Source organism: Anomalospiza imberbis, chromosome 15 (genome assembly GCF_031753505.1).
Source record: "Anomalospiza imberbis isolate Cuckoo-Finch-1a 21T00152 chromosome 15, ASM3175350v1, whole genome shotgun sequence".
NCBI classification, from domain to species: Eukaryota; Metazoa; Chordata; class Aves; order Passeriformes; family Viduidae; genus Anomalospiza; species Anomalospiza imberbis.
In genome coordinates, this window is record NC_089695.1 from 1,954,938 (window position 1) to 1,977,805 (window position 22,868).

General features: G+C 53.0%; 1 long non-coding RNA gene across 1 annotated transcript; it reads right to left on the reverse strand.

The window, feature by feature from the left end:
• Nucleotides 1–577: 577 nt before the first annotated feature.
• On the reverse strand, nucleotides 578–1,709 carry LOC137482802 (uncharacterized). Its single transcript, XR_011004216.1, has 2 exons — nucleotides 1,581–1,709; nucleotides 578–713 (listed from the first exon to the last, which is right to left on the reverse strand). It is a non-coding gene; the product is annotated as an uncharacterized lncRNA (long non-coding RNA).
• Between the last annotated feature and the right edge of the window lie 21,159 nt (nucleotides 1,710–22,868).

A 22,868-nucleotide genomic window follows, 5' to 3' on the forward strand; every position in this document is an offset into this window, starting at 1 on the left:
CTCTCCCTTTGCTTTAAAGAGTCTCCAAGGGCAAATCTTAGACGGTCCAGCCCCTTTGCTCAGAGTCACCATGGACAGGGACACATTGAAAGGGCAATTATTGAGTTGGTGATGCTGGATTTTGAATTTTTGTTGGTTTTTTTGAGAGGCAAAGGAAGAGAGAAGCAAATAGACACGAAGGAAGAAAAGGGCAGGGAGAAAAAGGGTAAAAATATAATTTGCCGTCGACTTTGGCTTAGTTGCTAAAAAATGTCAAGGCTCCAACCTGCTCCTGTTTGAGATTTGAAGGGAAAGCTTTGGCACAGGGCTGGCAGCAGCGAGTTTACCACGGGCTCCGTGCCAGACACTTTTTGGGATGAGATGACAGGAGCAAGAGCAGGAGATGATGTGGGAGGAAGAGGTGCACACCACCAGGGGCTGGCAGAGGGGCCAGCTGGGCCACCTGGGGCTCTCTGTCACCCCAGTAATGCAGGGGTGACACCCACAACCAAGATTGTTCTCTCTCAGAATTCCCAGCTCCTGATCCACGTCTGCATGGAGAACTCCTCCTCCTTTCCCTTCAGTGACTCACCCAGAGTGGAGCAGAAAAAAGCACTTTATTCCTCAACATTGTTATTTTGGGTCTGGGGAAAACAGATTGTTCACGAGGCAACAAGAGAACAACTTGCCAGACACATGGAGAGGTCACAATGGCCCTGATTCATCTCCCAATCCTGGCAGGAATCTCGGGCCATTTTGGATGTCTTTATCCTGGCAGTGACTCACATCAACTGCTCCCTAGCACCTTTCCAGAGCCTCCTCACTCCCCTGGGGCTGGGAATCGTTTGCTCAAGGTGAGGAGAGCGCCAAGTTCTTGCCAGGTGTCTTTGCCTCACCTGAAACAAGAGAATTCCGACAAATCTGTGTTTAATACCTGAGCTCAGAGCGCAAAATGGGAACAGGCTCTTCCCTGTAGCTCCGTGATGGATCTCCCCTTGGTGTGTGAGTGACGCTCTTCAGCTTCACCTGCGGGAGCAGGAGCTTCTCCAGGAGGATCCTACAGGGGCACATCTGGGATGAGAGCCCAGCAGAGCAGCAGAGCTTCTTCCCATGCAGGGGGCAGGATGAAAATCAGGGGAGCTGCTCTGGGAGCCACAGAGATCCTGAGACTGGATAAAGTGAGAGGGGCTGGGGCGAGTTTGGGAACTCTGGGTTCAGTGGGAGTGGGTGGAGAGCAGGGGTGGAGTGAGGGGGGCCTGGCGTTGGGTAGATCCTTGGAGAGCGGGAGGAAAGGCCACTCATCCCCTTCCACATGCCACGTGGTGCCTGGAGCACTGAAGGAACAGGGACTATCCCAGACACTGCCAGGCTGGTTGGCATCACCAGCATGTCCCAGCCAAACCACTCTGTGAAGACGGAGCTGAGGTTCAAGGAATTTTCTTCCTGAGTGCAGGAGCAGGAGGGCTCCTTCCATCATACACCTGAGGATGCAGGATGTGTCCATGCATTGATCCAAGCAGGAAAACCACAGATATGCAGCTGCACCCGCTCTATTTACAGTATTTTACTAGGCTGTTTTTATTTTTTATTGCACTATAAACCAGGAATAAGTGATCAGAAACAGAGGAATTCAGTTCTCATCTGCCACAGCCAAGACAGAGAGAGAAGCTGAGCCATAAATCGCGGAGTCCATAAAAAAATCCAGCGTATTCACAGAAGTGCTGCGGAGCAGACTCCAGGTAATGATGAAGCTGAACACAATTACAGAGGAAAAAAAACTTCTCTTAAAAATCCTGGGATATTCTCAGCTGGGAGCGCTGCTGATGTGCAGTTCAGGTGCCTGGATGGAAAAATATCCACGTTAAGTGAGGGAAGTGGGAACAATGTTGATTTTGGCAACAAATCCCAGGCAGAGCAGGTGTGGGAGAAGGAGCACCAAGGTTTTCCTTCCCCTCCTCTCCGAGGTCACCTCATCCTGCCCAATTTATGGGACACACTCCATCCCAATCCCAGCTGGATGATAATTCCCTCTTTCTCCTGCCACCTGGGATACACCAATGCCCAAATTCTGACTGCAAAACTCCACAGGCTGCTGCTCTTGGTGAAGAAAACTCCCTCAGATCATCCCTCCCTCGGTTTTCCTGGGATGCAGAGCTTGACATGGAAACAGGAGTGAGTTGGAGGGGTGCAAGTGCATTGTCCAGGTAATTTTGGTCAATCAAATTCCCATTCCATGTCCTAACGGCTCTCGGATCTCATTTCCCTCAGCACAACTGCAAATTCAAGTGCTCAATGATGCAATTTATTAAGGAAAACTCACTTTATGGTAATTTTAAAAATTAGGGAATTGAAAATAAAGGTGATTAACAGAGCCTGCAAAGATCCAACACTTGTAGGGAATTTTTAGGACTTCATTGGGAATCAGTAAATCTCATTGATGAATAAATGTTGGATCTGAATTAATATTAGTAGAGTGGCAACTTATCCTAATGATTGCATAACCTATTTTGGAGGGGTAATTTTTATATCAGCGTGAGCTGCTGGTCTTTAATCTTTCATTAATTTCATTCATAGCCTTCTCTTAATTTGCCAATCAAGCTTTATATTTGAATTAAAAGCTCGGGGACTTGGACGTGTCAAATCAACCAAACGATTTCAAAATTGGGATTTAGGAATTTCGACAGTTCCTTAATTACTGCAAACATGAAGTGCATTCACGGCTGCCTTTCCCTCTCCATGATCCTCCTGATCATTCCTTTCTACCGCCACTTTGGCTCCTCCATTTTTTCCAGGAATAGGGGCAGCAAAAATGGTTTTATGGAAAGGAAAACAGAGAAATGGGGCTGGGAAATGAAGGCCTGGTTTGCACCACGTATTCTGCAGGTCCTGTCTCATTAGGGCGGCTCTAATTGGTGGAACTAATTATCAATTGGTGGAATTATTCATTATCAATGCTCGTCCTTGCCAGTTTGACTTTTGGATCCAGGACAGGAGCATGGGGTGGGACCAGTCCCTTCTGCCACTCCTGCAGTGGGAGGACAGAGGAAATGGCCTCAGAAATGGGAGATTTAGAGTAGATTAGGAAAAAAAGTTCATTTTTAGGGTGGCCAGGCACTGGAATTGGGTGCCCAAGGAGTGGGGAATCCCCATCCCTGGAGGGGTTCAGGACATGTCTGGATGTGCTGCTGGGTGCTGGTTTTGGGGTTTAGGGGTTGCAGGGGCAGTGCTGGGTGATGGCTTTGGGGTTTAGGGGTTGCAGAGGCAGTGCTGGGTGATGGCTTTGGGGTTCCAGGGCAGTGCTGGGTGGATAGTTGTACTGGATGGCCTTGAAGGTCTCTTCCAGCCTGGGTGGTTCTGTGACCCCCTCACGATGTGGCTGCTGAACTGACACCTGTTTGTTTTTCCCCTGCCATTTTCTATCACCAGATGGGATTTTGGGAGGGAATTCCTCCCTGGGAGGGTGGGCAGGCCCTGGCACAGGGTGCCCAGAGCAGCTGTGGCTGCCCCTGGATGCCTGGCAGTGTACCAGGCCAGGCTGGACAGGGCTTGGAGCAGCTTGGGACAGTGGGAGGTGTCCCTGCCATGGCAGGGGTGGCACTGGAGGGGCTCTGAGGTCCCTCCCAACCCACTCTGGGATTCTCTGCACACCAGCCCAGCCAGGGCCATGTTTGCCAGATTTCCAGCCCAAGGCAGGGTCAGGCATGGTGTGGCATCAGGAGGAGGGAGATCCTGTTTTCACCCAGGCAGGAACCCCCTGGGCACAGCCAGGTCAGCCCTCAGGGCTTCCAGCCATGCCTCTTCCTCCTGTGCTGCCATCAGGTGACCTCCGTGCCCAGCTGCTGCTCCTGGACAGGAAAATCATCAATACCAACATTGCTGCCATGTTTGCAGAGCTGGACACTCTGTCCTGTCCCAGCCACGGGCACTGCCTGGTTCTCCAACAATATATCCCTCGTATTTGTGATTTATAGACATTTGTCATTTATGGACATTTGTGGACATTATGCAATTTATGGACAATTATTTCCAATTTATTCCAGAGGGCAGGGCAGGGACTACGGGCAGGAATGCTGCCTCATCTGGAGCTGGGGGGCCTTGGGATGCTGCTAAATCTCATGGGGCCAAAAGGATCCTTTCCCTCCTGTGCTCAGCCTTTTCTTTCTCACATTGGCCACAACAACTGGAGAGCCCCAAGACCCTGCAGCTCAGGCTGTATATTAATCTCACCCAAAAAGCCATTTTATTTCCTGCTGGAGGTGAACTGGAGCCCTGAAAATCCAGGAACCTGTGGTCTCAAATGCCTTTGCTCCTCACAGGCTTCCCCAAGGCAGGAGACTCCTCAGGCAGGACTGAGGGACAGTGGCATGGCAGAGTTGCGGGCACAGGAGCCCAACTTTGCCCATCCTGCCAGGGTTACCAGTCCTGGGAACCCCAGGTACAACCAGTTGAACCCCATGGCATCAATCCCAAATCCCAGTGCTGCAGTGAGTCCCAAAGAGAGCCCAAGAGAGGGGCAGGGATTGAGGGTGGAGCAGGCACTCAGCTGGGGATGGAATTTCGCTCTGGGAATGATGAAATCAACACTGGATCTTGAGAAATCCAAACACTTTCCCTGCCCAGGGTGTGCTGAGCACCAGCTGGGACTCCAGTCCAGCTGGGCTCTGTCTCCATCTCCTTATCCCAAAACCTGGGAGCTTCCAGAAGCAGCAGCACCAGACACTGGAATCACATTTGAGCATCCCTGAGAGGAGCCCCCAACCTGAGCCAAGGCAGAGGGAGGCTCCCAGATTCCCAGCTTTGTGCAGAAGGGCTGGGAAGGCAGACAGGAACACTCTGCAGGTGCCTCTGCTCTGCACACACGGAGCCACAGCCGTGGCACTCCCCTCCTTTCATCTTCGGGGTGTAAATGTTGCAGTTCTGGCAGCAGCCTGAGGGCAAATTGTTTGGGAAAGTTTGAGCAAAGCAGGTTCAGCTGCTTCAAAGTAGGAAGTGGCTGACAAAAATACATAATTGCCTTCTTAAGAAAATAAAAAGCAACTTTTTTTGGCAGATTGGCAAGTACACACTTCCTACGCGCTCTCCCTTCTACCCAAAACATGATTCCAGCCTTATTTTTATTTCAGGAATGATGAATTATGAAAGGGCTCCCCTCTCCCTCTTCCTCTGCCTTTTTCTCTCTGCCTCTGACTCCTTCTCTCCCTCCCCACTCCTAGCCTGGGCTGTGTTTGTTTATAACCTCCACACGCAGACCTGGCTCTAATTTGCTTTATCCACACGTTGCAGGGCCCGCAGGACAAGGATTGCTTTCCTGCTGCCGTGGCTTTATGAATAAATCCTTCCCCAATGCCCAATCCCCCTGCGGAGCCACGGCTGAGGGATATGTTGGATAAATTCCAGTGCCCCTGTCCCGGGGGAGAGCAGGCTGTGCGTGCCCAGAGCCGAACGGGAGCTGCCACAGCCCCTCCAGCCCGTGGGATCTCTCACCTGCAATTCTGGCTGATTCCTGGCTGCTGGAATATTTGGAACTTCCAGGGCTGCTCCATCCTTAGTCCTCAGGGACTGAGCACTGCAAAGGGCAGCCTAAAGCCACGAGGAGAATCCCTCTCTTGCCAGGGCCAGGGGAGGAGGGTGGGAAGGGTTTGTGGGGCTTTGCAGAGGCTCCGTCACCAGGGAAGAGTTGTGGGTGGGAGAGGCAATGGCCAGGAAAAGGCTGCTCCTGGCTTCGCTCCTTGGGGGAATTTGCTTCAGTTCCACAGGACTGGCAGGGCTGAGTGCCAGCAGAAGGGACTTGGATGCAGAGAGAAGTGTCCCTTGGAGCTTCTGGAATCAGGGAGTGAGGAGAAAAGGGTGAGAAAGCTTCCAGGTGCACAGGCATCCTCCAACCCTCCTCCCACTGAGTGTCCCACACGTGGCTGTGACCCTGCAAAGCTCCAGAGTGGCTCAAGAGATGCAGGCAGAGTGTGGGGAGTGCTGAGAGATCCCCACTGGCATCCTGGGGGCCTGAACACCCAGCTGGGGACTATCAGAGCACCTGGACATGGAGCTGAGAGTGCCATGGGAACATCCCCATCCCCAGACATCCCGAGGAGTTCTCATGTCCTGCACATCCCTGCAGCCTTTTGTGATGGGGAAACTCTTAAACTCTTGCGGTTTTCCTGCTAGGAGCAAGAAAAGAGCAAAGAACTGCCCCAAACCTCATCCTCCCAGGAAAAACCGTCCCTGCCACTCTTCATTTCAGGAGAGAGGCAGGAAACACCAGATTTCCACTTCCCTCTGTCCCATCCCTCTGTCCTGTCCCTCTGTCCCATCACTGATGTGCAGCAGCTGCTCCCTCCCTTGGTTTGTCCCCTCTGGTCACCCTCAGGCACCTGGTGCTGCTGAGATCCAGGACTCTGCTCCAAAATCATCCCACAGCATCTGCCGAGTGCGTCAGCCCCACTGGGCACCACGCTGGCTCCTGCCCAGCCTCACAGCCACCCCGGGTACTGGTGGCCGTGCCAGGGCCATCAGGGGCCACTGTCCTGGGCTTCAGGGGCCCAGCTGTGCCCGGTGCTGTGCCAGCTGCTGTTGGCCCTGATGACCCAGGTTTCAGCTTTTCTATTTTTCAGATTCTGTGCTGCTTTACTGTGTGGGTCTGGGCTTCAACTCTCTGCACAGAGCAGGGAGACAAAACAATTCCTTCTCTAGCTGGGGACCAAGGACAAATGATCCAAATCTCAGGCCCAAGAGCACAAACAATGTGGGCTGAAGAGAGGAAAACAAGCAAGATGGGACTGCATGGGCTGGAGCTGGAATTGGACAATGAACTCCAATGTGCAAATGGAGCAGAACTTACAAAAGTGAGAGCCCCCAAGAGCGGTCGTGCATTTTGGGACCATTTTGGTTCATCTTGGGTGCAGCCCTGGCTGGGCTCTTGTGCTGACATGTGACAGGAGCGGTGGCACTGCCAGGGGTGACCTGCACACAGCCAGAGGTGGGGCAGCTCCGAGGGATCCCACAGAGAAGCAGCAGGAGCGGGACCAGCCCTGGCAGCCCCAGGTGGGCACTGGTTCCCAGCACACACCGCCAGTGCCTCCCTCCCTGGGGCTGCTGCCACCTCTGCCACCACCAGCATGGTGCCAGGCACACCGTCTGTCCCTGCAGCTTCCTGTCCCTGGCTGTGTCCCCTCAGGACATCTGGGGGGCTGGCACAGACAGAAGTCAACGGTGCTGTTGGTCCCTGTGACTCCTGGGGAGTGAGAGGCCCCCTGTCCTGACAGAGGAACTGCTGGTGTCCAACATAGAGCATTTTGGAAACAGGGATCCCATCCCAGGGGAGGTTCCTGCTGTGGTCAGGGTCTTCCTGCATTTCCTGTTCCTGCATCATATGTTCATTTAACCAGGGAAGGGACAGGGAACCAGGGAGCCGGAATGGGATTGTGGGCAGCTGCATTCCTGACTAACTCCCTCCAAAACCAGGTTCCTGCCTGTTTCCTCTCTCTCCAGTGGGATGAGTCTCTCACGTTCAAAGATGGAGGTGTGTACTCTGTTCCTATCTCTCAGAGCTGGGGCAGTTATCCTCTGTTCATGGGGAAGTTTTCTTTATCTCTCCCACAGCCAATCCTCCCTCCAGGAGATCTCTTCTGTTCATGGCCAGTGAGTGTCCCTGCATGGCTGAGAAAATTCCATCATCCCATGGGGAGAGGCTCCACCCAGGAGGAGGAGCCAAGCATTCCTACCTGGATACAATCTGACCTTGGAACACCACAGCAGCCTTTGCCCACTGCATTCCCAGGGGAGCAGCTTTCTTGCCCACTGCATTCCCAGAGGAAGTCCAGGCCCATCTCCAGCAGCCCTGGAGCTTCAGAGGAAAACTCCACCCTTGTGCAGGACCCCTGCTCCAGCAGAAGCACAGCTGGCACTGCAGGAGGGCTGAGCCACCATGGGATGGGACTGCTGCCACCAGCCTGACCCACAGGCTGCCAGGGCCTGCTCTGACTCTGGCAGTGTTTGGTTTTGTTTGTACTATTGCATTTGTATTTTTAGTTTCCCTAGTAAAGAACTGTTATTCCTATTCCCATATCTTTGCCTGAGAGCCCCTTAATTTCAAAATTGGAACAGGTCAGAGGGAGGGGGTTTACATTTTCCATTTCAGGGGAGGCTCCTGCCTTCCTTAGCACCCACCTGTCTGTTCAAACCAAGACAATGAGGCACGAAATTCCTCCCCCTGGAGGACTGGGAGAACAAATCCCCCGCCCCAAAGCTGAGCCCAGCCACATTTGCCTGTCCCAGCCCTGCAAGTTCCAGGTGCAGACGGAGCTACTCAGGTTTGCACCATCTATCTCTGCAGTGCCTCTGGCAGAGCCAGCAGCTCCTGAATATTTGATTTGGTTATTAGCCCACGACATCACCCATCTGAGGGAGGAAGGAGTGCTGATCCAGGCAGGGAATGTTGATTCCTGACCTGGCTGCTCCCCATGCTGCGGGTTTGTGGCTTCCCCTGGCACATTCTGCACTGCGGCACTCCCATATTCCCTGCTTTCCTCACATGTACATCCCATAATTTGTCCCATATGGCCAGGCATGATGTGTCCATGTGTTGTGGAGCAGGGACATCTGCTCTGAGCGTGGCAGGGCCAGGAGCAACAACCTGAGTGCCACAAACCTGCTGTGGGGACAGACACCAATGGGAACATGCAGGAACCATGCCAGAACCTCCACCCAAACCGCTCCTGGCCAAATTCTTGGAGACTGGAGCCATCTGCACCCTGGCTGTGAGCAAAAACTCCCAGTGGTGGAGGATCCAGGCCAGCCTTTTCCAGAGTGTAAGATCCAATCCCCTGGACACTGCCAGGGATCCAGGGGCAGCCACAGCTGCTCTGGGCACCCTGTGTCAGGGCTGCTCACCCTCCCATGGAACAATTCCTGATTCCCAGTATCCCATCCAGCCCTGCCCTCTGGCAGTGGAAGCCATTCCCTGGGTCCTGTCCCTCCAGCCCTTGTCAATTGTCTCTCTCCAGGTTTCCTGTGGCTCCTTCAGGCCCTGCAAGGCCACCCTGAGCTCACCCCAAAGCTCCTCCTCTCCAGGTGAACAATTCCAGCTGTGCCAGCCTTTCCTCCCAGCAGAGCTGCTCCATCCTCTGCTCATCCTGGAGCCTCCTCTGGGCTGGCTCCAGCAGCTCCAGCTCCTCCCTGTGCTGGGCCCAGGGCTGGGGCAGCTCTGCAGGTGGGGGCTCACCTGAGCACAGGGGCAGAATCAGCCCCAGGTTCAGGGGATTTCTTGCTTTTGTTGGTTTTTTCCAGCTTGGTTTCTTCCCTAGCCACAGATTTGCCCGCTGTAGTCAGAATTCCGAATGCCCCCAGAATGGGACGGCAGAGAAGCAGCAGCAGCAGCATCCAGGCCATCACAACTGGGAGCTGGGCTGAGCGGAAAGAGGTGGGATGGGGAGCCAGGTGAGGTGGGATGGGGAGCCAGGCTGAGATAGAAGAGGCAGGATGGGCTGGATGCAGTCTCAGGGGTACAACAACCCCTCCCAGCTGGCTCCAAGCACTTCCAGATGCAGGCAGAGCTCCTGGATGGGGCCCAGCTGTTGGGAAGCAGAGGTACCTCTGTGCTGCCAAGGCCAGGATGCTCCAGAACATCCCAACATCCCAGCTGAGCCCAGCCCGTGCTGCTGCTGCCGAGTGAGGCTGTGCCCAGGGTTCATCACTATGGAAATCACATTCCCTTTAGCTGCCTTCCAGGATAATCAGTATTAAAGGGAAACTATTTTCTAGTTCATTAGAGGAAAGCTGTGTCCCCGTGGCTGCTGCTGTCGGCACCTCCTTCCCCTCCAGGAGAAACGAGCTCCCAACACGGACACATCCACACTCCAAATGGCACCGGGGGAAAGAGCCCTGTCCCCGAGGGCTGCCCTTCCTCCTGCTCATCTGCCATCCTCCAGGAGGGTTTGGGGGACCCCCTTCCCGTGGATCATCCCTACCAGCCTTCACCCCACAGGCTCTGGAATCCTTCCCTCCTTTCCTTGCTGGTACTGCCAGCTCTGAGTGCTCTTTCCAGTGTTATCCATGGATTCTCTGCTGCTTGGGAGCATCCCTGAGAGCTGGGGTCTCCCCATGCCAATGGCTCTGCCAGAGCCTTTTCCTCTCAGCAGGATGCTCTGAGGATCTCTGAGGGCTGGGACTGTGCTCCCCATCTCCCAGACAAAATGCAGGCTGTGGATTAGATCCCCTTCCAGGGACATCTCTGGGGATTTCCCACCTCATTTTCCCCTTGGGTTTTCCTTCCCTTCCATCTCCCTCTCCCTCTCCCTCCCCTCCCCCTCCCAGGAGCTGCTATGCATTGTCCCCCTTCATGGTAATCCCAGTTCTGGGGACACTCAAAGGTGGAGGCAGCTGAATATCCTCCTGTGCTGGGATTCTCCATCCACCCTGGGCTTGAGTGAGGATCTGTTATCATCCTCTGCTGGAATATGTTTGGCAGTGGACCCTCAGATCCATTTTTAACCCTAAAGAGTGAAAATTCCTGGGGTTTGCTGGTAGTTCAGTCCCTTGGTCACTCGCTGTTGTTATGAGGAAGTGGAAAACCAACCTGAAATTCCAAAGTTCACCGGCAGTGCTGAGGACCCTTCATGTCACATCCTTTTTCTGCACAGGGACGATTTCCTGGGAGTGGGAGGGAAGATTCCAGAGGAAAGATTCCAGGAAGGATTCCAGAAAGGATACTAGGAAGGAAGGAAGGAAGGAAGGAACTGAGGAATTTTGTGTCCTTCTGGTGGAATTCCAGTGGGAAGAGGCAAGGAGAAACCTGGACATGGAGCAGGAAAAAGATGGATGTGTGGCAACCCCGGCACACACCAGGAATGGCTTCAGTGTAAAGAAGGGATTGTGGAGGTGCTGTCCACAGGAAGGTGGAGCTCTGTCAGGATAACAGGGAGTTTGGAGAGAGCTGAAATGAACATCCTAGCAAAAACGCCACAATTCTGTGGGAAGAAGCACAAAATCCCCACCCCTGGCAGCTCCTTCCCAGCAGTTCCAAGCAGGGAAAGGCTCCAGGATGAACTCCAGTCCTGCAGGGCTGCCAAGGCTTGTCCTTTCTGAGCTTTCTTCTCTCTGGCTCATGGCTGTGGCCAGGGGATTGCTTGGCAAAGAGGCCAGGCCTGGCAGATGATCCCATAATCAGCAGGATAAGCCGAGCCCAAAGCCCTGCTCCCACCTCGCCTCATAATTGCTTTTGTTCCCAGCCCAGCAGGGCAGAGCCAGGCTCGATGCTGCGGTGCCCTTTTCAAGGATTCAGCCTGAATTTGCAGGCAGGCTCTGCAGGTGTGGGTGGGCTCGGATGAAGGGCTTCTCCACCCTCCCTGAACCAGCCGGGATCGCTCCGCAGGCACTGGGAGAAGCCTGGAGCACATCCTGGTGAACAGTAGCCTTTGCTCCCAGGGACACAAACTCTGCTGCCATTCAAAGGGAAGCTTTTCCAGCTGTTCCCAGCTTTTTTTCCAGCCCAGAGGTGTTTTGGGATGTGCAGTCTCGGGATAGGGTGGAGGTGAGGGAAGATGGGGCAAAGCTGCTGCAGTCTGAGCCCAGAGATGGAGCAGGAGTGACACTGCTGGTGGCAGTGGGGCTGTCACTGCACAGACAAAGCCACCTCTGAGCTGCCCTGAGCACTGCCACAGTGAGAGCAGGAATGCTCTGCTCCATGTGGGTCAGGCCTAAAGAATCCCAGGATTGCTAACGTTGGAAAAGACCTCCAGGATCATCGAGTCCCAACTGTGCCTGATCCCCACCTTGTCCCCAGCCCAGAGCACTCAGTGCCACATCCAGGTGTTCCTGGGACACCTCCAGGGATGGGCACTCCAAACCCCCCTGGGCAGCTCCTCCCAATCCCTGGGCACCCTTTCCATGGGAAAATTCCTGCTGGTGTCCACCCTGAGCCTGCCCTGGCCCAACCTGAGGCCGTTCCCTCTCCTCCTGTCCCTGTTCCCTGGGAGCAGAGCCCGACGCCCCCGGCTGTCCCCTCCTGTCAGGAGTTGTGCAGAGCCACAGGGCCCCCCCTGAGCCTCCTTTTCTCCAGGCTGAGCCCCTTTGCAGCTCCCTCAGCCTCTCCTGGGGCTCCAGCCCCTTCCCAGCTCCGTTCCCTGCCCTGGACACGCTCCAGCCCCTCCAGGGCTCTCTGGCCATGAGGGGACACAGCCCTCGAAGTCCCCCAGCAGTGCCAGCACAGGGGACAGGCACCAAACAGGTCCAGAAGGAACTTGGAAGATGAGAAGAAGGAGCCCTCTCAGCAGGCAGAGCTGAAATCCCCTGGGGTTGGGATAAAGAGCTGGAGAAGGTGGAAAACAGGGGCCAAAGCAGCTCAGCAGCAGCTTCTGCACTGACAACAGTGGGACTGGGAGCACTTGAGGGTTGAACACTCCATGGGAAGAGGGGACTAATTTTGGAATTCCATTGAAGAAAAGTGAGGAGGGCTCCACTCGACATCCAAACGCTGCTAATGAGAGGGAGCTGAGATGGGAGCACATGGAACAAGGTGAATACATCACGGCATTTGCAGCTCATCAAGGGGTGAAGAGGCAATTTTGTAATTAGGGGTGAGAGCTGCAAATCCAATTGTGATATGGAACAGAAATTGGGGCTGGGGCTGCCAGGAGGGCCCTGGGTGAACCCTCTCCACTGCAGTTATCCCATGCTAACCCAAGGAAACCACACCCTGCTGAGAAGGGTACAGAGGACTGGCATGGCTTGGGCATGAAGGGTACAGCAGAGAATTCCAAGTGGCACAAGAGGGATGGGGAGACAGGAAAAACCCCAGGCAGTGATGGACAGGGCAGGAATGCAGAGAAGGGACAAGCCCTTAGCACATCCCCTGGCTTTGCTTGTGCCTCCTGGAGAGGAGAGGGAACAGAAGGCCAGGAATTGTCAGGAATTGTCAGGAGAGAAGGAAAGGGCAGGACTGCAGAGAGGGATGAGAACATCCAGGTGAAAGCACAGAGAGTAATAAATGAGTGTGTGCTGGATCTGGTGTTTAACAAGATGGTGCCAAGGTTAAGGTCACCTGTGAGCAACAGGAGCTCTGCAGCCCACCCAGACCTCACTCTGGTGGCACTGTCTCCATCCAGGATTGTCCTCTGGATCCCAAAGCATTCGCTGCACCATGGGAGAGGCTGCAGTGAAGTTCTGTGCCCTTGAGTGACGGCTGCCCAGCCATCTCCAGCACAGCTTAATTTGATAAGAACCCTGAGCCACTTTAAACACTTCAATCATGGCACCTCTTAATCATCTCCTTGCCGAACAAAATAATCCCACTTTGCTTAATCTCTTCTCCTGTGGAAATCCTGTCACTCCTTTATTGTCTAAATGACTTTACAGGGCTCTGTCTCCAACACAAAAATATCTGACTTCCCAGGAAGCCACAAAAACAGGACATTGCTCCCTGTGGGGTCTGAGCAGCTCCCTGGGCACCTCAGGGGGCACCTTGGGAAGAGACAACACCTTCCCTGCACCCATGGAGTCACCTGGATCTAGTGAGACCCTCAGTGCTGCTCGTGTGTCCCCTGCATCCTCAGTGTCCCAGGCACATAGGATGAGGATGGTTGGAAATAATTTGGGAAGCTGATATGGATTTGGGTATGGTTTTGGGGTTCTTGTGATGCTGGGCTTGCAGACCAGAGGGAGCTGAGGGCAGGGGACCAGCAGTGATAAGATGGGACATCACTGCTGTACAGAGGGACAGGACTCCAGGGGTGCTGAAGATTCCAATAAAACCACATTTCCATGGAGATCTTCCCACCAGGGCCCAGCAAATCCAGTTTCTCCCCTGTCTGACCCAGGAAATGCCCTGTGCAGCTGACACTGGCACTTGGATTCCTGCCCTCGGAGAAGCTGAGGCAGAAGATTCCAAATCAAGGATTGTCAGGAAGTCCTGGCTGCACTCCCAAATTTTCTCTGCAGCTGTGACAAACAACAATGGAATTATAAATTAAAAACCAATCAATATGAGATTTTTCCTCATCTGCTTTGTCACCAGAATGCAGGATTTGAGGAAGAGCAGCAAATACCTCCCCAGGAATTCATGGGAGCTGACACAGGTGTTGTTCCATCACAATCCAGACAAGATTTTTGCCTGGAGAAGGGATAGAGGTGAATCCACCCACAGGAAATCTGTAACTGTGAGCCTGTACCAACTCTGCAGAATTAAAACCTTTGTTTTTTAGGAATTTAAAAGGAATGGTGCTGGCTGCTGCACTCCCACCTAAGCAACAAACAGGGAAAGGCAGCTGCTGCTTTTTTGTTGGATCCAGTCTCACAATTCCTTGTGCAGAAAGGAACCAAAACACAAGGTCTGGATTTAGGGGAGCACTGAAGGAAAAGCAGCAGGAAGTGCTGGGTGGGAAATGCTGTCTCCAGGCTGGGATGGAGCAGTTATGTCCCCCACCCCAAACCCTGTGGGGTGGACAATTCTCTGTCCCTGGTGTGGCGTTGTAGCTGTCAGGTTTTTGTGCTGCCACCAAGGCCAAGCTGGAGCTCCAATAATGAACAGGTGCCTTTCAATGGGGTTCATTGATTTGCGAGAGACGGAATTTCATAGCCCTGATGGATGTCTGGAACGGCCACAGGCACTGCAGGCTGGCTGGGGAGACTGTGATTCCATGTGGATTTATCTTCCTGACACTCCAGAGTGGACGTGGATTGTGTGCCCCAGCTCCTGGCCTCACACACCCCATTCCAGAGGCAGGAAGGGAAAACCATCCATTTTCCATATCAGATATGAGTGGATGCCCAGCTGGGTTCTTTGGGAGGGTGAGGGGTGGATCTCCCTGGGTACCACCACTGAGGGTGATGCATTCCCACTCCTCAGCCAGGGGGTTCTCCAGCAACGGGGAATTCAATTAAAATATCACAAAAATTATGGCTTGATCCTGGTGCTGATAGGGTTATCAGACCATTGATGGTGATGTCAGAGCACTGGTGGGGTGGTCAGATAACAGGTGGGGTGGTCACATCATGAATGGGGCAGTCACACCATGGATGGGGCGGTCAGACCATGGATGGGATGGTCAGACCATGGATGGGGCAATCACACCATGGATGGAGCGGTCAGACCATGGATGGGGCAGTCACACCATGGATGGGGCAGTCACACCATGGATGGAGCGGTCAGACCATGGATGGGGCAGTCACACCATGGATGGAGCGGTCAGACCATGGATGGGGCAGTCACACCATGGATGGGGCAGTCACACCATGGATGGAGCGGTCAGACCATGGATGGGGCAGTCACACCATGGATGGGGCAGTCACACCATGGATGGAGCGGTCAGACCATGGATGGGGCAGTCACACCATGGATGGGGCAGTCACACCATGGATGGAGCGGTCAGACCATGGATGGGGCAGTCACACCATGGATGGAGCGGTCAGACCATGGATGGGGCAGTCACACCATGGATGGAGCGGTCAGACCATGGATGGGGCAGTCACACCATGGATGGGGCAGTCACACCATGGATGGGGCAGTCACACCATGGATGGAGCGGTCAGACCATGGATGGGGCAGTCACACCATGGATGGAGTGGTCAGACCATGGATGGGGTGGTCAGACCATGGATGGGGCGGTCAGACCATGGATGGGGCGGTCAGACCATGGATGGGGTTGTCAGACCATGGATGGGGTTGTCAGACCATGGATTGGGTGGTCAGACATCAGGAGAACCCCAAGCAAATTGTAGAGGCAGGCCTAGGGCAGAGGTTCCTGGCAGGCTTTCCAGGAGCTGGAGGAGGATTCTCCTCTCTCCAGAGGGCTGGTGGCTCCTGCCCGATGTCCTGCTGGGCCACCAGGGCTGGTGGCCACCAAGGCTCACCCTGAGCAGTGCCCGGTGCAGGAACTGAAGCAAGGACACAATGTCCTCCCTCTGTGCTCTCACTTATTTACTTTTCTGCTTGAAAATGTATATTTGACAAGTTTGCTGGGACCGAGGACTCTGTTTGGGGCCCTGCTGATTTATTTATCCACTCGTTTATTCTGCTGCAGCGCTGCTGCAGGGGAGGGAGGTGTCCTGAGGGCTGAGACACCGGCACGGGCACCGATGTCCCACCTGGGGACTTCTAGGGCATCCCTGAGCTCCCTCTGCTCTCAGAGGAGCAAGGAAAGCAGCTGCAAACAGCTGGGTGAGGCCTGACAGGGAAGTGCTGAAGAAGATGCTCTTGCTGGAGCTCTGAATCTACAATGAGGAGTGAAAGGGAACAGAGAGAGAGAAATTGTGGGAAAATTAGCAGGAAGTAGGAGTAAAATAATAATTTGCCAAGGAGATGGGACAGGGTGAAGACCTCCAAGATATGGAGAAGCCCTCCAGGACATGGAGAATCCTCCCGGGACATGGAGGAGCCTCCCAGGATATGGAGGAGCCTCCCAGGACAGGGAGAAGCCCTCCAGGACATAGAGAAGACCTCTAGGCAATGGACAATCCTCCCAGGACATGGAGAATCATCCAGGACAAACAGGGAGCTGCTGCCCAGGGCACAGCGAGCAGGAGAGGGAAGGTGCCTCAGGAGAGGGAAGGTGGCTCCGGCGGCTCTGATCACGTGTCCTGGAGGGAAGCAATTTCTCCCAAATTTCCACCTTTTGTTCGCCTGCTGAATACCCCCTGATTTCTTTAGAGTGGGAATAGTTCTCCTGCTCCTCGGGCTGAGCACATCGCACCTCCCCTGGCGCAGCTCTTTGCTATTCATGGCTCTCATCCCTCTCCTCGGGAGCATTCCACCGTGATTGGAGAGGGAAGGATGAGCCATGCATGCCAAGCAGCAGGGACCACATCGGGAGCCTGGTTCCTGACCTACAATCCTCAGTGATTAGGCAGATGAAACGCTCAGGATGCCAAACCTCTCCACGCAGTCCTCGTGCTTCTCTGATCCTGTGGTTGGCAGTCCCAAAAACAAGGTGGTCTCACAAGCAGCAGCTCAGAACTGGGCTGCAGGTCGGCTTTGGGACTGGAATTGGGGTGGGGAAGGGGGTTTTAGAGGCAGAGAGTTCTGAAATCATGGAATGGTTTGGGTTGAATGGGAAGTTCAAATTTCCACTGTCCCAGATTGCTCTAAGCCCTTTCCAACCTTTCCTTGGACACTTCCAGGGATCCAGGGGCAGCCACAGCTTCTCTGGGCACCCTGTGCCAGGGCCTCCCCACCCTCACAGGGAAGAACCTTCCCAAAATCCCATCTAAACCTATTCCCTTTCAGTTTAAAGCCATTCCCCCTGTCTACAACTTTGGGAAATCTCCCTCTCCATCCTTCCAGCACGGAAAATGCTGCTCTGTGGTGGGGCATGGACAGGGGCACAGCTGATTCCTTGGCATTAATGAGAAAAAACTGTAACAGGAGGGGAAGAGCCCAGCCTGGGAGCCAGACTGCCTTTTGTGGGACAGCATTCCCTCAGGAAGTGCCTCTGGAATGCCACAATTACCCTGCTGTAACTTTTTGCCTCTCATTACTTGGGCTCTGTGATCACTTCGGGTTTTGTCACAGCAATGCCTGAAAGGAGATTTAGGGAGGCTCTTTCAGCAGCTCTGGGCAGCAGCAAATCCCCATTGTCCTCAATTGGACACGTCCCCGGGAAGGAGGGAATTCATCCTGCCCAAACGTGCAGGATTTCCCTTTGGAAAACACAACAGGCTCCTGACCTTGCTCAGTCAAAGGGACTTATGATTAATGGTACCTCCAGTAATGAACCTGGCATTGTGGATGGGGTATCTCAGGTGTCTCGTGCCCTCCCTGCAGAATAATGCAGAGACTTCAAAGTTCCTGTAGCACAAACTCCTGAAAATCGGGCTGGAATTGAAGTTAAGAATGAAATAAAATAAGTAATGGTCATTTTCTTTAGCTGCTCTTCACTATTAAGATTTTTCCTTTGTCTGACACTGTTTTTACTGGGCCGTATCCACAAAAAGCTGCACTACCAGGAAAATGAGGGATGTTGATGTTGTTAAGGGGCTATAGGAAGTGAAGCTGCCTTGGCAAAATGCTTTGTTCACCAGATATGGCTCAAACAGGAGAGCAGCAGATTTCCCAGGATTTCATGAGCTTGGAGAGGGCCTTGGGTAGGGAAAACAACTGGTTTGGAGTGGTGGTACTGCCCTGATCCTGGGAATGTTGATAAATCCAACATCTGAGGCTGCCCAGGGGAAGGGCAAAGTCTCCTCACAAGCAAAAATAATCGCAAAAGTTAAATTGTTAAACAATTGTACCATAATCTGCAACCAGAGACTAAATAACCAATTAATTACATTTCAGTGGAGTGTTTTAATTGATTATTTCACGGTGGGACTCCAGTTAGGGAGTGTTTGGGTGACAACAACACATGGCCTTAATATTTTTAATTGGAATTATTCCTGGAATGCACTCTCAGCTCTGACTACTCAGGCGTTTTTCCATGTAATGTTCCTTTTTCCTCAGAGGAAGATCCTTCCAGTGCTCAGTGCCATCATCATCATCCCTGCAACTGGAATGGTTTTCAGTCAGGGAAGATGATTTTCCTGAGGAGTGGCAGGAGGAAGTCAGGGCAGCACATCCCCGCTGCTTCAGTGCACGAGAACCAACCATTTGGGGTACATTTCAATTTAAGGGGGAAAAAGAGAAATATTTGGTTATGTGTTGTTGGTATCATTATCTATGACAGCAGAGACGAAATTCAAAATACCAGGATTAAAACAGCAGCAAAGCTCTGCTCAGGTTTTGAAGTTCTGTGTAATTCCATGTGTGAGAGGAAGAATTTGCTTTAAAATGGGAATTATTTCCCTCACCTGGGGTCTCCTATGTGCTCACAACTTCCAGGATGTGCCATTCCATGCTGTCCCCTCAACCCTTGTGTGGCACAGGGGACATCCCTGGTGCTGGCTGTGGGATCCCTTCCTTCCTCCCAGCTCCTTGGGATGGGGCAGGTGCTGCTTTTTGAGGATACCCCTGATGTGCTAAAAGTGGTGCTGATTTGTGTGGCCATCCTGTGCCACTCCTGGGAGTCGCAGGGCACTGGATTTGTTCCTTGATTCTGATTTATTCCTTGCCTTTTACCTGTGAATTTTATGGCTCCAATCTTTTTATTTTCAGGGAATTCCCAGAGCCACAGATTGGTTTGTGTGGGAAGGGACCTTAAAGCCCATCCAGTCCCACTCTGCCACAGGCAGGGACACCTCCCACTGTCCCAGGTTGCACTGACCTGGCCTTGGATATTTCCAGGGATGGGGCATTTCCTGCTTTTCTTTCTTCAGTGGCTTCACCCAGCCCTTGTTTTAATCTGGTCTCATCCAAGGCTGGGCTTTTATTCCACTGAAAACCACACAGATGTCCTGAGGTCTTGGACCTGCTCATCCAGGGCCATCACCTCTGACATACCCATGTTCCTCTTCTGCCGTTCCCTCCACAGCCCAGAATTCTCACTCAATCACCAGACTCCAGTCCCCACACTTCCTGCTGAAATATTCACATTTTGGAAAGATTTTGTGGAGGGATTCCCTTCATCCCCATGTGATTTCCCAGGGTTTTATCAGCAGCTGGCAGGGCACAGGGATGATCACTGACCATCCACGCTATCCCAAACTTCCTCTGGATTTTCTGCTGCCTTCCAGGACATGGCTGCAGTGCTGAGGTTCCCATTCCTGCACATTTAGGAATGTCACATTTGGGAGACGTGGCACCCCAAGGCAGCTGGGAGGGCACTAAAGGCTCCTGAATGTCATAGTTGAGACAGAGACAATACAAAGCAACACACTCCGTTTTCAGAAGGCTTCAAACCTGTTTTTATTCCAGCCTGCATGCTTTTTATACATTCTTACAAAACTCGTAAGTTTACACTTTAATCATTGGTCATGAGAGACAAACAAAGTGCTCATTGGAACAGGCAGCTGCAGGTTTCTCTTATTTCTCCTTCTTTCTTTCTTGGTTTCTGTGTCAACGAACTTGGTAGGAAATTCTTTCAGGGGTTGTCTTGGTTTGAACAGACAGGTGGGTGCTAAGGAAGGCAGGAACCTCCCCTGAAATGGAAAATGTAAACCCCCTCCCTCTGACCTGTTATAAATTTGAAATTAAGGGGCTCTCAGGCAAAGATATGGGAATAGGAATAACAGTTCTTTACTAGGGAAACTAAAAATACAAATGCAATAGTACAAACAAAAACAAACACTGCCAGAGTCAGAGCAGGCCCTGGCAGCCTGTGGGTCAGGCTGGTGGCAGCAGTCCCATCCCATGGTGGCTCAGCCCTCCTGCAGTGCCAGCTGTGCTTCTGCTGGAGCAGGGGTCCTGGACAAGGGTGGAGTTTTCCTCTGAAGCTCCAGGGCTGCTGGAGATGGGCCTGGACTTCCTCTGGGAATGCAGTGGGGAAGAAAGCTGCTCCCCTTGGAATGCAGTGGGCAAAGGCTGCTGTGGTGTTCCAAGGTCAGATTGTATCCAGGTAGGAATGCTTGGCTCCTCCCCTGGGCGGAGCATCTCCCTATGGGATGATGGAATTTTCTCAGCCATGCAGGGACACTCAGTGGCCATGAACAGAAGAGATCTCCTGGAGGGAGGATTGGCTGTGGGAGAGATAAAGAAAACTGCCCCATGAACAGAGGATAACTGCCCCAGCTCTGACAGACAAGAACAGAGTACCCCTATTTCCAGCCTAAGATAGGGGTAAACATGGATCCTCTTATCAAACATGGATCCTCTTATCAAACATGAATCCTCTTATCAAACTTCTCTCTGGCTCACAGAAGTCACTGTAAAACCTCTTCCACACCTGAGCGCCAGGTCAGAGGCAGAGTGCTCCTGAAGGACAGGAGGCCCCTGGTAGGGAATGGGCAGGGCTGGAAGGGGGTCAGGGGCTGCACAGCCCTGGTGGGGATCCCTGGAACACCACGTTCCCGTTCATCCCAGCCTCGTGCATCCCGAGGCGTTCCAGCCCAGCTGGATGTGGCAATGGGACACCTGGAGCTGGAGGGGACACATGAGGAGCAGAGGTGACCCCATCAATGACCCTGGGACGGGCTGGTGGCCTCAGACGGGGTCGGCAGAGGAGATTTTGTGCACTGGGTGTGTGTCCTACATAGAGCCTTGCTGGGAGGGGAAAGGAGCAGCTGGAAAACTCAGGAACAGCTTTTTCCCCTTGGAACTTTCTGGTGGTGCTCAGGGCTGCGGGGCGAGGTCAGATGAGTTTGTTTGGGTTTGTTTAATCTGAGCTCAATCCCTGCCCTGGGATAAACCAGCAGCTCTCCCAGGGCAGGGGGTCTCCAGCAGAGGGGCTGGCTGAGCTTTCCTGTTGATTCCCACGTATGAACTTCCTGGGATTGAGGAGATTCTCCAACACCAAGAACAAACTCAATGCAGTAGGAGAGGTTTTAATCCACAATTAAATCAATTTAGGCCAAACATCCTCATAAACTGCTCAGATGCAAGACTCAAAGGGATAATGGGAAGTTTGGGAATTAAATTGGGAGGAGCTGCTGGCTCCCTTGAGGGCAGAGAGGCCCTGCAGGGAGACCTGGATAAACCAGAGGGCTGGGAATCGCCAAAGGTGTGGAGTTGAACAAGTGCAAATCCTGGATTCTGTGCCTGCGGTGAGGCACCCCTAGATGTAGGGACAGAGTGGGAATGAGAGGATGGAAAACAGAGTGGGAATGAGAGGCTGGGAAGGATAATCCATGACAAGCTGGATCTGAGTCAGCAGGGACAGAGAGCCAGGAGGGACATCCCTGTCCTGGGGACACCGGGGGCAAAGCAGGGATTGTCCCACTCTGCTCTGGGCTGGGGCAGCCTCACCTCCAGTGCTGGGGCAGCTCGGGTGCCACAACATCAGAGACCCAAAGCTGTTCCAGAGTGTCCAAAGGAGGGGCCGGGCTGGGGAAGGCTCTGGAGGAGGGCTGAGGGCACTGGGCTGGTTCAGCTGCAGCAGAGGAGCCGAGGGCAGAGCTCAGGGAAGGAGGGAACGGCTGCAGGGGGAGCTTTGGGAAGGACATCAGGGAAAGGTTCTTCCCCAGAGGGTGCTGGGCTCCCCAGGGAATTGGCACGGCCCGAGGCTGCCAGAGCTCCAGGAGCCTTTAGACACCAGGGATGCACAGGGGGATTGCTGGGGGGTCTGTGCAGGGCCAGGGGTTGGACTGTATGATCCTTGTGGGTCCCTTCAGCTCAGAATATTCCATGATTCCATGATTTATATCCAGATGTGAACCAGTGTGAGGAAATCCCTGTTCCATGAGCCAAGTCCTGAGCAGGTTCATAGGTGGGATATGAACGATCCATGTGCTTTTCAGGAATAAAGGGACAATGCTGGAGCTGTGGCAACAAAAGATGTCACCTACATGAATAGGTTTGGGAACATTTCAGCAAATCCAGAGGGGTGCAGATGGGGGCTTAGGGAGCCAGATATGCAGGACACAAGTCTAATTTTTAATTCATGTGACAGTCCTATATTTTGAGGGGCTATTAGTGTAAAGTGTAGGGAGAGCATTACTGGCTATTGTATCAAATCCTGGCATCCACACTTTTATCATGGATTAATAAAAAAATTAGAGGGAGCTCAGAGAAGTGCTGGAAGACTGAGAAAAGGTCTGGCAAACCTGCTGGGTGATGATAGGCTTAATGACTTCAATCTATTTAGCTCATCAGAGAGCAACTTGAGAGGTGACTTGATCATGAGCTCTAAGTACTTCCAGGGAGGAGATTTTTGATAGCAGAGGGTCCTTTAATCCAGCAGACAAAGCCAGGACTCGGTGGCTGACAGGTGGAGCTGAAGGAAGAATAATTCCAATGGCAGTTAAGCCACCAGTGTTTCACGGGAAAGGTAATTAACTCCTGGAAGTGCTTACCTGGGGATGTGCTGAATCCATCTCTACACGAGAACTGGAAGATTTGCTTCCATCTGAACACAAGTTATGGGCTCAGTGCCCTT